The sequence below is a fragment of the Dasypus novemcinctus genome, chromosome 17 (assembly GCF_030445035.2).
Source record: "Dasypus novemcinctus isolate mDasNov1 chromosome 17, mDasNov1.1.hap2, whole genome shotgun sequence".
Lineage (NCBI taxonomy): Eukaryota > Metazoa > Chordata > Mammalia > Cingulata > Dasypodidae > Dasypus > Dasypus novemcinctus.
The window spans coordinates 65,467,074-65,482,670 of record NC_080689.1 but is presented as its reverse complement, the minus strand read 5'-3'; the positions used below and the strand labels follow the sequence as shown (position 1 = coordinate 65,482,670).

At 39.1% G+C, this 15,597-nt stretch overlaps 1 protein-coding gene and 1 pseudogene across 3 annotated transcripts in view; one reads left to right on the top strand and one right to left on the bottom strand.

Moving 5' to 3' along the window:
- The window catches only part of EXOC6B (exocyst complex component 6B), a 748,241-nt gene that overhangs the window by 515,378 nt on the left and 217,266 nt on the right, over positions 1 to 15,597 (top strand). The gene's annotated exons all lie outside the window — the stretch shown is intronic.
- On the bottom strand, positions 1,951 to 2,493 carry LOC105746781 (protein tyrosine phosphatase type IVA 1 pseudogene; annotated as a pseudogene).

Sequence of the window (15,597 nt, the reverse complement as noted above, 5' to 3'; positions counted from 1 at the left end):
GTTACCCTTACCAGCAATCTTTCTCTCTTCATGCAGCTTCAATATGTTGTCTTTGTCCTTTCCTTTCAACTTGGAGAACACTTTTAAGCATCTTTTGTAGGAATTATCTAGTGGTAACAAGCTCCCTCAGCTTTTGTGTATCTTGAAATGTCATAATCTCACCTTCATTTAAATAAAAAAAAAAGATTTATTTATTTATCTCTTCCCACCCCTAGTTGTTTGCACTTGCTGTGTCTGTTCATCTTCTTTGTTTCTTTAGGAGGCACTGAGAACTGAACCCTGGGCCTTTAATATGGGAGGGAGGCTCCTAATTGTTAATTAAGCCACTTCCATTCCCTGCTTTGTTGTATCTCTCATTATGTTTTTACTCCTGTGTCTCTTATTGCATCATCTTGTCCCATCAGCTCACCACGCCTGTCTGTCATGCCAGTTTGCCATTCTGTTTGTCCTCTTTAGGAGGCACTGGGAATCTCTGCTTCCTGCTTTGTTGTGTCTCTCATTATGTTTTTCTTCTTAGGCCATCTTGTTGTGTCAGCTTGCTGCACCTGCCTCTTGGCCAACTCGCTGTCTTCTTTAGGAGGCATCAGGCTCCTAAACCACAGACCTCCTATGTGATAGGCAGGAACCCAATTGTTGAGCCACATCTGCTTCCCTTTCCCTAATTTTTTTTTTGATGATAAATGCATTTCATTATTTATTTAGATATTTAAGCATTTGCACAGGTTTTTACAAGCTGGTGTAATACTGACAAATTATTTCTCCCACAGAACTATAACCACACATCCCAGACAGTATAAATATATGGTTGAACTAACATTAATACACATCACCATTTTATCAATTACATAATAAAAGAAATGATCAAGTATCCAAATATTAAGTTACATAGCTCAAAAGACATAAAATATTAGATGTCTGCTGAATTCATTAGCAGAAACCTACTTCTTTTTTTTTCAAGAGGTTGGAAAGAGAAGGAAAAAAAATCACACTTCAAACAAAATAGCTGGTAAACAAATTCCAATAGATATGGAAAAAATTACAATTTCAGAAATTTTATGATTATGAATTATTATAGCTCCCATAACAAAGCATCACTACCTTTTAAAAAATAGTTACTAAATTAAAGAGCATATCTACATGTTCTGCACAAGACAAAAGCAACATTTTACTAAAAATATTTAATAGCCCCCTTCCATTTATTTGTCAGGCCCTCCCTGGTTAAGTTGCACCCCACAGTACAAACATTAAATTAACTGTAAGGCTTTTTTTGTCTGGAGACATTCAAGACGTGTGCTTCTGCACAATGCAGATTTTCAAAACGGAGATTTCCTCTAAAGTCACAAAACGAGATTTTGTAAACATTAAATAATCACCATAAGACTCGGTAAAAATCCCAACAAAATTTAATGGCTGCACAAACCTGACGTATATTGGTACAAATGTGGGAGATATAAACATAAAGTGAACAGACAAATAACCATATAGGTCCTACTTTCAATGTTTGAAAAGACTGAAGGAGTAAACTGCATAAGGTCTAGAATGTTCATAGTTCCTGGGATTTTAGAGTTCCGTATGATGCTAAAAATATACAAGTATTGTGCTGGGTATTTTGGCACCTAATCTCTCAAAAATTTCTTGCATATTGATAAGATCCTGGTACGGAAATAGATTTAAAGACAACTTATAACTCAATATTGCGTGATTTCAGAAAAGGTCAATTGTTACAAACAATAGCCCATTTTAAATGCTGACCAGCAAGAATCCAAATAGGTTGACTGTAACCCACCGAGGTTGCAATTCTGTCAAACTTGTAGCATGGTGAGACTGCTTTTCAATACTCATATGGAAGCTTCATTAGACTTATTCACCAATACGTGGGCTGATACGTTCGACAAATTAAGTCCTCTCTCAAGTTCCACTTCCAACGCAATAGCATCAGGCACCCCAATTTTACTGAATGCAACAGTTGTTTCTGTGATCATTGGAGTCTTTGAAGTGCAGCCGCATTTTAGGACGATACGTCTCCAAATACAAAAGTTGCTTCCTGTTAAAAGCTCCATGCCGCTTTTGTCTTATGTACTGTACTGCATCTTCATATTTCATTCCACGTTCAGTCAGTGCTAGGGCAACAAGCACTGGAGCTCTCCCAAGACCTGTAAACAATGAACAGCAGTGCAGCAACCAGGTTCTTCATCAAACTTAATTTTTACAAGACTTAACCAATCATGAACAGTTCTGTTGGATGGTGGTGCACATCATCAAAAGGCCAATTAAGAACATGGATGCCTTCTTTTTCCACAAGAGCTGTGTTGTAAGTTGCTTCACATACTCTGACTATTGAGATAACTCCATACTTCTTAAGTTCCTCTGTAAATTTACTTTAGGTTGCATTGGTTGGATTGTGTGTGATAAGAAATCTCATGTTCTTGTATGTGGCTTCCACAGGAGCTGGGCAGTTCATTCGAGCCATTTTAATTTAGTTAAAAAACATTCAATAAGTTATGAAACAATTTTTTAAAAAAAGAATACAGAAATGATGTAAAGAAACTGAAGTCTACTTCAAGATACTCCACTTGAAATTCTCAGTGTGAAGTTGGGAGTAATGGGAAATAAAATGAACCTGCTAACAAGAAGCGATTCTTTAATCCAGTAATACTGAGGCAATACAAAGAAGTGCACTGACGTTTACCCCATCCAGGTCAGAACTCCTGTAAAATGCTCTGTAGATTTCAACCCCACACTTCTGTGTCCAGGTTATGGGGGTTTCTTGGTGGAGTAGTAATGACTTTCTACAGTTCACTTGTCTGCATAGAGGTCATGCTGTGCCTGGCAGTAATCTCCACTACCCTTCAGAAACTCCATAAATGTGTGAACATGAACACCACAGAACTGAGGAATATGTTTCCTCATTGAAGATTGTGGCCTAATCATACAGTGGCGGCGAAACAGGTGGCGGCGGCAGTTGCAGGGCAGGGGGTGATGGTGGTCATCACGGGGCAGCAGCGGTGCAGGCAGTGGTGGTGGCACCAGGCTCTACCATGCAGTGAGCAGCTCTGAGGAGAGCACGTCACCAAGCCGGCCTGCAGCCGAGAGAGCCAATACACGCACTGAGGCCCCTCTCCCTAATTTTTGAAAGGCTTTTAAAAAAAATTTTCAACACTCTAACTATGTCTTCCTTCTGTCTTTTTGCCTCCATGGTTTCTGATGGGAAATCATCACTTAATCTTACTGAGGCTCCATTGTGTGTGACATGTTGCTTCTTTAGTGTGGCTTGCAGAACTCTCAGTTTATCTTTGGCATTCAACACTTTGATTATAGTATCTGTGGCATGGGTATTTGTTGGTTTGTCCTGTTTCAAGTTCTTTGAGCATCTTGGATGTGTATATTCATGTCTTTTGTTAAATTTGGAAAGTTTTCAAATGTTATTTCTTGAACTATTTCTCTCCCTCTTTCTCTTTTCTTCTGAGACTCCTACAATGTATAAATTGGTATGCTTGATGTCCCATAGGTTCCACAGGCTCTGTTTACTTTCTTCAAGTTGGCTGATTCTTTCTTCTGCCAGCTCAAGTCTGTTATCGAAACCTAACTCCCAAGTGATTTTAAAATTTCTATTATGGTGGTTTTCAGCTCTGTTTGGTTCTTTTCAAAATTTCTCTCTATTGCTATTTTCCTTGTGTTCATCTGCCCTTTTTCTGTTTTCCTTTACTTCATTTATCTATGTTTTCCTTTAGCTCTTTGAGCATAATTAGGAACATTTTTTAAAAACATCTTTGTCTGATATGCCCCAGGTCTGGTCCTCCACATTGTTGGTTTCTAATGTTTTAATTTTCTCTTTGTCTGAGCCATTATTTTTTGTTTCTTTGTATGTTTTATAATCTTTCACTGAAACCTGGATATTTTGATATTTTAAGGTGTTATTGCAAAAATTTGACTTTGAGGTGTCTGTTCCGTAAGCATGTATCCAGATCTAGCTAGTGCTATCACATAGCTTTCCTTGAATGCCAGGCACTAACAAAAGAATAAAAAGAAACCAGATTTTCAAATTGCCTTTGTACATACTGTCCTTCAGGGCTTATCTATACCAAGAGTTTAGAAAATAACTCTAGTCTAAAGCATAGAGCCCTTCCTGGTACTTTCTGAGTATGCATCTTATTTTAGGCATGCACACATGATCTAGGGATTCCCTTTATTTACAGGGATACAAATGTCCCTTCTTCCCTAGAAAACAGTTTCCTCATGGTCCAGGCACTGCACCTATGTCCTACAAATAGCATTTCCCTTGCACCAGGCAGCACAACTTGACTGTTCTCCCATAGCATTCTGTAGGAGAGCTCCATGAGCCACCATCTACACAAATGGCAAATTTTGGGACGGTGAGTGCCTTAGGCCACCACCAGTCAGTTGGGGCCAGGCATACATGCTCTCATGTGGACTGCTCTACTCTTTCTAGAACCAGGACCATGAATCCTTACTGAGAGCACAGATCAGCTCTGTAACAAGCTAGTTAGGGGTGGGTAAGGGGCCAGCCAGGGTACCATGAGATCTTACCACTTTGTAATTGCCTTTTCTTGATTCATTGCTAGCTCTATTACTGAAGTCCTTTGTTTGTTTTCTGGACTTTGAGAAAAGATGTTTCTGTCAGTCTTGCTGGTTGTTCAAAGCAGTATGCAGCTCTAAAGTGTCACTTGCTTAGGCTCTATTCACTTTTATAATCCCTACTTTTGAAACCTGATCATCTCTTCTTTACTACGAAATATGTGATTCCATTAATCTCCGGGCAGTTTAGCATTGATAATTTCTAGTTACCGTCCATTCAATCAACAGACCCAGTGGGTATTTGAATACCTGCCCTCCCTTAAGAGGTAACTTCAGAACATTACTGAAGGATCTAAAAATAAAATCAGATTATTAGTGGAAAGACAAATAATGTTCCTGGAAAGGAAGATTTATGATACCAAATAACAAGAGTATAAAGCAATAACAGCTAAATCAGTGAGGTATAGTATAAGGAACAAAGAATAGTGAAGTAGAATGGTGAGACCAAAATCATATTTTTAAAGTTCTTGACCACATAAAAATTAAAATTTGCTATAATGCAAGATACTATAATCTAAAATTCAAGAAAATTTGAGATAACTATCGGCAGACAGAAGATATTTGTAATATTTAACAATTTATATCTGTGTCCTACAAATTATTAAAAACAATGAAAAACTGCAGAAGGAATATGAACAGATATTTCACAAAAGAAGAAATAGAAATGACTGGTAAACAAATGGAAAGATTTTCAACCCTTGTTAATAATCCAAGAAATAAAGCTAAAAATCACAGTAATACATATTTTGCCTATTAGATTAACCAAAATGAAAGAAATTAATAAAATGCAGGAAAATCAGCTTTCATACATTTTTTGAAAAAAGATTTATTTATTTATTTATTTCTCTCCCCTCCCCCCCCCCCACTCTGGTTGTCTGTTGTCTGTGTCTATTTGCTGTATCTTCTTCTTTGTCCGCTTCTGTTGTTGTCAGCAGCACGGGAATCTGTGTTTCTTTTTGTTGTGTCATCTTGTGTCAGCTCTCCGTGTGTGCGGTGCCATTCCTGGGCAGGCTGCACTTTCTTTCACGCTGGGCGGCTCTCCTTATGGGGCGCACTCCTTGTGTGTGGGGCTCCCCTACAAGGGCGACACCCCTGCGTGGCACAGCACTCCTTGTGCACATCAGCACTGCGCATGGGCCAGCTGCACATGGGTCAAGGAGGCCCGGGGTTTGAACCGCGGACTCCCATGTGGTAGACAGATGCCCTAACCACTGGGCCAAGTCCGCCACCAGCTTTCATACATTTTTGATGTGTAAAGTCCTTTTGAAGCACAATTTAATGATATGTAACAAAACATAAAGTATATATTCATTGACCAATTTCATCTTATACCTGTACATAAGGATCAGAGTACATGTATTGTAACATTGTTATATGGAAAATTGAAAATAAGCCAGATGCCCATTAACTGGGGGTGTTAACTAAATGATAGAATATACCATAATAAATACTTGGAATAATATTAAACCCTATAAAAGAATGCAATGACATGATAAGTTCCTATTTGAAAAGATTAATTTCTGGAAAAATAAATTTATTATGTCTTTATTTTCTAATATGTATGTGCATTTACATATTTGAGAATGCATAAAAGTAAGATTTGGAGATTGTAATCTATACTGCTGGCACATATACCTCTGTGGAAGAGAGTTTGTGCAGCGAGTATTCTTATATGACAGTATAATAAAAAATTAGAAAAAGATGCAAATGGCAAAAACAAAATACAAAGACAAATAAGTAACTTATCTGCTCTCTAATTATAAAATTCAAATGAAAATATCAGTGAGAATTTTCATCTGTCAGATGGGCAAACATTGAAAATAACTCAGTTTTGGCAAGGATGTGATAAAATAGGCACTGATTTTAAACTGTGAGAATATGAATTTTAATAATGACATCATTGTTAAAATTCTTTATGCCCCTACCCTTTTGCTTAGTGATTTCATTCTCATATATTATTTTAAAGATACCCTCACAGGATGTTTTTTAATAACATTGCTTTTAATAATGATGTATGTTAGAAACAACCGTAAGGGACTTAGTTAAATTTTGACACATTAGTGTAGTGGGAAGAGACAGATTAATATGCATCTACCCATTAAAATATGTACAAGATATAAAGTAAAAAAAAAGTTACACATATGTCTAGCATGATCCCCTTTTTCCAAAATGTGTATGTATGTTTTTCTGCAAGGTATGTATTGATTAGGAAAAATGTTCTAGAGGTTGATAAAAGGTTTGAAACCTTTAATCCCTGCAGTATAGCATCATGAGGGGCTTTCTCTTTCTTCTTTAAAGATTTCTGTAGCATGTAATTATTTTTTGCCATAATTATGTAATGGTTTCATCATAAGAGAACAACAAATATGGCAACTGTGTATAAATGCCTCAGGAATCTACTTTCCTATTTAAAGAAAATTTTCTTCTTTTGTGATTTTCAAGAGTTAAATATTGTACTTAATAAAGGATCTTCTCCTGTTTTCAGTCACTTTACGTCTCTATATTTTCTATCCTTAGTAACAATTGAATCTAATATTTATTCAACATAAAGTCTATGCCAGGCCCTGCACATTGCAAACAGGATCTCTTTTAATCCTGTCAGTCCTTTGATTATCACTAATGTTTGTCCTGTTGAGTAGCAGTTCTCAAATGTGAAGCCTCCAAAGAGTTGTTATCTTATACCTATTGATATTTGCCCTATTAAGAATTAAGTTTGAGAACTCTTTTAAGTATTTATTTTATTTTATTTTTTTACGATTTATTTCTCTCTCCTTCCCCCCTTCCCCCAGTTGTCTGCTCTCTGTGTCCATTCGCTGTGTGTTCTTCTGTGACCACTTCTATCAGCGGCACCGGGGATCTGTGTTTCTTTTTGTTGCGTCATCTTGTGTCAGCTCTACGTGTGTGCGGCGCCATACTTGGGCAGGCTGCACTTTCTTTCGCGCTGGGCGGCTCTCCTCATGGGGCGCACTCCTTGTGTGTGGGGCTCCCCTACGTGGGGGACACCCCTGCGTGGCATGGCACTCATTGTGTGCATTAGTACTACACATGGGCCAGCTCCACACAGGTCATGGAGGCCCGGGGTTTGAACTGCAGACCTCCCATGTGGTAGGCGGATGCCCTAACCACTGGGCCAAGTCTGCTTCCCAAAGTATTTATTTTAAAATAGCAATTCTAGATCCATTATGTGCTATCACAAATAACATTTTTATGAAAAATGACTATTTCATCAACCAAAAATCTTTGTAAATCTCTTTAATATTTGGCTTAAAAGAAGACAGCTGAATTCTTATAGGTGCCTCTGCATTCAGTCTGTTTCAATGTATTGTTTTGGTTGGTTGTATTATTCCCAGGTATTCAGTGCCTTTCCCTGTGTCAGGCTTGGACGTGTGACTTGTTTTGGCCAGTGAAATTTAAGTGTAAGTTTCTTATGTCAGCTTGTTGGAAGAAACTTTAAGAGCTGTTTATGGGCGGTGGACTTGGCCTAGTGGTTAGGGCGTCCGCCTACCACATGGGAGGTATGCAGTTCAAACCCCGGGCCTCCTTGACCTGTGTGGAGCTGGCCCATGTACAGTGTTGATGCGCGCAAGGAGTGCCGTGCCATGCAGGGGTGTCCCCCGCGTAGGGGTGTCCCCCGCATGGGGAAGCCCCACGTGCAAGGAGTGCGCCCCATAAGGAGAGCCGCCCAGTGCGAAAGAAGGTGCAGCCTGCCTAAGAATGGCGCCATCCACACGGAGAGCTGACACAACAACAAGATGACGCAACAAAGAGAGAGACACAGATTCCCGTGCTGCTGACAACAGCAGAAGTGGACAAAGAAACAAGATGCAGCAAATAGACACAGAGAACAGACAACGGGGGGGAGGGGAGGAAATAAATAAATAAATCTTTAAAAAAAAAAAAAAGAGCTGTTTATGGCTTTTCCATCCCCTTTTCCCCGTTGCTGCGATCACCTGTCCAAAGAGAAGCTGACCCATTTTCAACTTTGTCTTTGAATAAAGCTGATATGAAGCAGAGCACCTTCTCCTAGCCAACAATGATTTGAGTGAGGATTAAATGTTTGTTGTAAGCCATGGAGATATAGGAATTGTTTGTTATTGTATCATAGTTTAGCATAAAGTGAGTGGAAAAGAAAATGCTGCTGCTGTGATTAAAACATACACTAAAATATGTAGCATTGACTTTGGAGCTGACAGAAGGTGATGCCCATGTCAAAACACTTGGTGAAATTGTTACCTGAGTGATTGGAAATTAGATAATACACAGAATGAGTAAGTGGTATTAGGCAAAGAATTTGGGAAACAAAATATTATCAGTGTTCTTTAGTATGCTATTGGCTTTATTTGATTGTTTTGCACACTCTAGTGATGAGCTCAGAAAAGAATTGTCCAGTCTGTAAGCATGGTATTAAGGGAATGGTGAAAATTCAGAAATCCCAGGCTTGAATCATCAAAAAATGCAACTTTTTCTCCTTTCTTACTGGTAAAATGTATAAATGAGAAATTATTCAAATGGAGAAAAGCCCATTATACTTCAGCCACCAGCCAAAAACCACTAAGCCTAAGGCTTTTGTTAAAACCTCAGATTCAAGTGAAATAAGTAATCAGTAAGAATCTGCTTCCATTAAGGAACTTGTGATTAAATCTAGGCAAGAGGCATATCTGAAAAGGACTGTGGGTATGGCTCTTGGCATAAGGTAACTGCAATCAAATAAATAAAAATCCACTAATCTTTGAGAGAGTTGTACTGTTGAAAGGTTCACTAGTTTGGACTAAAAGAGACTGTGATTGTTCTTGACTTGTGTGTTTCCCACCATCTATGATAGAAAGGAGCCTAAAAAAGCTGCTCAGCATCTATGAGGGCATTTTCTACAATTCTTTATTTATATGTGGAAGCAGGGTAAAGGAAAAAGAATTACCTTCTAGGAGTTAGAGCTAGCAGTGAACTAGGAAGCTGTTGCCAGAGAGCAGAACCAGGACCTGATGAAGGAATGTGCCTCTCTCCCAGGGCAAGGGACCCATGCAACTTCTGCCAGAAAAATTTTAGAGTTCACATTTCAGTTAATTTTACCCTATGTTTCCCATTCTTTCCCTTTACAAATTAGAGATTTATTCCAGTCATATATTATCTCTGGTCTGCAGTTATATATTGGCTGTGTACAGCAGCTAACTTGTCTTTTTAGTTTATTGGCCTACAGATTAAAAGCAGCGACATCTGAATTTTATAGAGAGGCTTTCACAAGATCCTAGACTTTGTGAGCCTAGTGCCATGATTGGATAGGACTTTGTGATTATGTTCCCTGGGGTGCAGGGCATGGGTGTTTTGGGTGCAAAAGGGAAAACAGCAAATACCTGTCATCAGTTGGCAGATTTGGGTATGATTGTTATTTTCCCCATTTTTTTGTTTCCTCTCACTGTGAGAGAATTGTAATTCCCTACCCAGTGACAGTATACTTGGTCACATGATTTTCTCTGTCCTATGAAACGAGAACAGCAGGGATGGGTGCTACTTCCAAACAGAATCTTTAAGAAACATTACATTGTTCTAACATGACTGTCTTCCGTCTGTCATTAAGGAAGCATATCCCAGAAAGGGAGTGATTCCAGTTTCAGTTCCAGAATGAAGAAGACACAGAGCACAATTTCAGCCAACCCACAGCTGATTCGTGATGTGTAAAAAGTAAATACTTGTAGCTGCAAGCCGTGGAGATTTTAGATTCTTTTTTTTTTCTGCAGTATATCCTAGTGTAAGCTGTTAAATCTGTAATGGTCAAAGTTTTTACATTTACCTCTAAAATCCAGAAGTAGTTAAGCTTCCATGGTGTCATAGAAAACACTCTTTATCTCTTTATCAGCAGTTTACTAATCGTTAGAAATATATTGAGTAGAAACTTTATTATTGCTGTTTGTCACTGTTATAAATATCATGTATACTATTTTACCAAGATCCTACTTGCTTTGTCATAGATCAGGGCCAGTGGTCAGAAATTTCACTTTGTGCTTCATATTCCTCCTCATTAGTAGACTGAAATACTGTTCTACAACAGTTTCATTCATTTAGCATGCTTAAATCTATAAGCTGGGGTCTGCATCTGTTTACCACATTTTGACACACTTAGAGACAGTGAGTTGTAGCATCTGTCTGTGCTTGATTACACTGTCAAACAAAGCACAGGGGGGAAGTGGATGTAACTCAAGCGATTGGGCTCCCACCTACCACATGGGAGGTCTGTGGTTTGGTTCCCGGTGCCTCCTAAAGAAGACAGCAAGCTAGCACAACAGGTAGGCGTGACAAGCTGACACAGCAAGATGAAGCAACGAGAGACAAAAGGATGAACATGATAAGAGATGCAGCGAAGCAGGGAGCAGAGGTTCCCGGTGCCTCCTAAAGGGGACTAGCAGGATGGCGAACTGACACGACAGGCAGGTGCAGTGAGCTGAAGCAACAAGATGACGCAACAAGAGACACAAGAGGAAAAACATAAGAGATACAACAAAGCAGGGAATGGAGGTGGCTTAAGCGATTAGGCATCTCTCCCTCACATCGAAGGTCCCAGGTTCAGTTCCTGGTGCCTCCTAAAGAAACAAGACGAACAGACACAGAAAGTGCAAACAACAAGAGCAGGGGATGGGGAGAAATAAATAAATAAAATAAATCTTTTTTTAAAAAAGCCCCATGGAAAAGTTTCCATATATTTCAAACTACTCTACAGTGTCATTGTATTTTTATGAGTTTTCAGGGTGCTTTTTGAACATAGGGTGTTTTTTGTTTTGTTGTTTTGTTTTGTTTTGTTTTTACCTGAGAAGACCTTGCTTCTTTCCTCCAGTATTTTTTGTTCTTTGTCACAGCCACAATGATTTGGGCTTTCCTCAGAGTATTCTTTGGAGAACACTAGGCTCAGCATCTTTTCCTTTGTGACACTCTGTCCTTTGATTTGTAAGCTTTCAGAACTTTTACCTAAATTTGGGAGATTGCAGCAAAAGCTCCTGTCAGGAAATTCAGCTCCTTTAATTTAGCAGGATGTGGAGCCTTAAGGCTCATTATCTTTCCTGACTTGAAAACGCAAATGAGTACCTGAGTCTTAAGGACCCCTCCGCGTTGCTATAGCAATTGATTATGCTCCTTAGGAAAGAAAGATATATAAAAACACAGCCTGTTCATATGCTTTTATTAAAAGCATTTCACCAACTCAGTGACGGACAGTACTTATTATCAACTTAACTCAGTCAAAGCATTCAGCACAGAGTCTTAGCAAATTAGACAGGAAAAAGTAATGTCTTAAAAGTTATATTTTAGTCCAGTAATTGGCCTTTGATCTTCTGCTAAGCAAAGCATCTTGACTTGGTCTAAATCTGAGCAGAGCTGCCCCCTTTCAATGAACTGGTAAATTTTTATAGACTTGAAAAGTATGTATTTGGGATTTATCTTAAGTCTGTCAAATTGACTTGAATTAAACTTTGTTACCCAAGTAGTTGGCACAAAAAATAACTAAACAAAGCTAGTGAAGGTCATTAATTTCTAAAGTTTAACTGATTGACTGAGCGCATCTGTTCCTTGAAAGGCTGTTCTCTTAGCATATTAATATCCCTGCACAGAGGGCCTCTGTCATGTGGAAAAGGCAGGACTCTTTTGTCTTCTTGTCACATTAGCTAACTGGAGTCAAGCACTCAAACTTAAAAGTAATTTTTTTCAGTTGTGGATAAGTATTTATAAAACTGGCTTCTTGGACAACTAGTAATTGAACAGTTAGATAAACTACTTATATGGTTGAGAAGGAACCAATGGTTATTTTTCAAAGGTTTTTGGAAGGTAGTAGGCAGTTGAGTCATTGTTTTTTGTTATCCTTAGCAATTTGCTTTTATTATGGAATTTCAGAAAAATAATTTATAGCATTCTCAATGCAGAGATGTGGAGTTCTCTTGATGTTAGGGAAGGGACACAAGGAGCTCTCAAACACTGGCTCACTTGTAAATTAGAGATGATAGAGGTCTAGAACTTCTTTTAGCTTGATGTAGTAAAGCTAACATAAAAGGCATAATATACTATCACTCATATATGATTATATCCTTAATGATCCACCATCTGTAATTTGCTTTTGTTGATTTTCTTGATACGAAAATAATAGTAAAAAACAAGAATGGGAATGTTAAGTAGATTAAAAAAATCAATTGGGGACCTCATATTTTTTTAATGTAACATTTAAAAGAAAATAAAGAAGAAGAAAAAATAGAGAAGGAAGACTGACAAAAGAAAAAATCAGTTGTGCTTGTTAAAAAGACTTGGGAATTTAAGTTGATTGCAAATTCAGTTTGCGCCAACAAGATGATAATCCTTTCAAAGGCTAAAATAATCTTAGATTATGCTAATAGAAGAATATCATTTAACAGTTTTCAAAATGTGGTCACTGGAGTAGAAGTATCAACATCACTTGGGAACTTGCAAATTCTCAAGTCCCATCCCATACCCACTGAATCAGAAAACTCAGGATTTTGACCCAGCAGGTTTGGCTCAACGGATAGAGCATCTTCCTACCATATAGGAGTCCAGGGTTCAAATTCAGGGGCCTCCTGGCCCGTGTGGTGAGCTGGCCCACGCGCAATGCTGATGCATGCAAGGAGTGTCATTGCACGCAGGGGTGTCCCCTGCATAGGGGAGCTCCACGTTCAAGGATTGCACCGCTCAAGGAGAGCCGCCACGTGCGACAAAAGCGCAGCCTGCCTTGGAGTAGCACTGCATACACGGAGAGCTGACGCAGCAAGATGACACAACAAAAAAGAGACAGTATCCCTGTGCCGCTGACAAGAATGCAGGTGGACACAGAAGAACAGGCAGCAAATGGACACAGAGAGCAGACAACCCTGGGGGGGGGGGGGGGCGGGGGCAGAGGGGAAGGGAGAGAAAAAATAAAAAATAAATCTTTAAATAAAAAAGTTAAAGAACTGCTGATCTAGAATGAAATCCTTTTCTACTTTTTGCTAGTCAGAGCATGCTTTGATCAATTATTTTGCATTTGTTTAGTAGTCTAAAAAAGATACTGACAAGCTGGAGTGTTTCTAACAGAAAATTCCATGGAATTGAAAGGACTAGAAACTATATCCTATAGGGATATTTGAAAGAAATTTCGTTTATTTAGTTTAGAAAAAAGATAACTTCTAGGGTTAAGCCTTGTAATCATTGCTTTCAGGTAGCTGTCTTTGCACCAAAAGGCAAGACTGAAAAGAAAGAATCTTCTGGCAAAAATATGATATGCTGTCTCCACAATTTAGTGAGCTTTGCCTCTCTGGAGGTGTTTGTATAAGTTCTAGACATCCTCACATCCTCTTAATGACAACGTTGGGATGGTCATTCGTATAAGGGGTACTATCAGATGGTCACTAACTAATAGCTTTTCTAGCTCTAAGAGGGTGCTATCCCTCTTAGAGGCTTATTCCCAGTGGCATCTGGCTGTTATCCAGAGAGCAGTTTTCTGGTTTAGATTTAAATTATGTAAGAACCCTACTTACCTGAAAATGTTTTTACTTCATCTCTAGTCGACTTCTCTCTAGGGTTAGAATTTATCTTATTTCAGCTTATTGAAAATATTTAATATCATTTTATTGTCTTCTAGCCTCTTGTTGTGGCTGTCATTCTTATTTATTATTCGTTGGTAGGCAGTTTCTTCTTTCTTGATACCTTTAAGATTTTTGTCTTTGTATATCTCTGAGTTACATTTGGGGTTATTCTTCAGATATGTCTTCTAGTCCATCAAGTATATTATTTATGCCATTACTTGATTTAAAAAAAATTTTTTTGGAGGTAATGGAGATTGAACCCAGGACCTTGTATGTGCAAAGCAGGTGCTCAACCTCTAAGTCTCACCAACTCCACAGTGTTCCTTGATTTTTTAATTTCAGTGGCAATATTTTTTCTGGAAGTATTAATCGGTCTTTTTCATATCTGTATTTTAGAGTGTTCTGTTACTTTATAATAATTTAAATCCCTTTTATCTTGTTAATCATTTTAAATATGTGTATTTTATAGTAACTTTTTTAAAAGTTCTTTTATCTTAAGGTTTTGTGCTGTCCTTTTTTTTTTCCCACCGCCTCTGAGATGGCTCCCTTGTCTGTTTGCTTGTTCTTGTTTTGGATTTTGGGTTTTTTTGGCTTGTTGTCTGCTTGCTTTTTGCCCACTGTCTGCTTGCTTTTTTTTTTCTCTTTAGATGGCACCAGTAACTGAACCCAGGACCTCCCATGTGGGTGGTGGGTGGTGAACTGCTTGATCCACATCTGCTCCCTGCTTGTTTGTTTTCCCTCATTGTCTGCTTGTTGTTTGTTCATTGTTTTTGCTCGATATCTGCTTGTCTGCTCATTGTTTGTCTTCTTTAGGAGGAAACAGGACCCCCATGTGGGAGGCAGGCACTCACCTGCTTGAGGCACATCCGCTTCCTGTGCTATCCTTTTTGTTGCCCTTTAGACTACTATTTCTGGGAGAAACATTTATTTATGCATTTGTTTTTTAGGAGGTACTGGGGGTTGAACCTGGGACCTTGTATGTGGGAAGCAGGCACTCAACCACTGAGCTATACCCACTCCCCACTGGGTTTTTAATTTTTTTTTTTTAAGATTCATTTATTTATTCATTTCTCTCCCCTTCCCCTTCCCCCCACCCCAGTTGTCTGTTCTCTGTGTCCATTCGCTGTGTCCTTTCTGTCCACTTCTGTTGTTGTCAGGGGCACGGGAATCTGTGTTTCCCTTTGTTGCGTCAGCTCTCCGTGTGTGCCACACCACTCCTGGGCAGGCCGCACCCTCCTTCGCGCTGAGCGGCTCTCCCTACCAGGTGCATTCCTTGCGCGTGGGGCTCCCCCACGCGGGGGACACCCCTGCGTGGCAGGGCACTCCTTGCGCGCATCAGCACTGCGCATGGGCCAGCTCCACACGGGTCAAGGAGGCCCGGGGTTTGAATTGCGGACCCCCCATGTGGTAGACGGATGCCCCAACCACTGGGCCAAGTCCGCCGCCTGGGTTT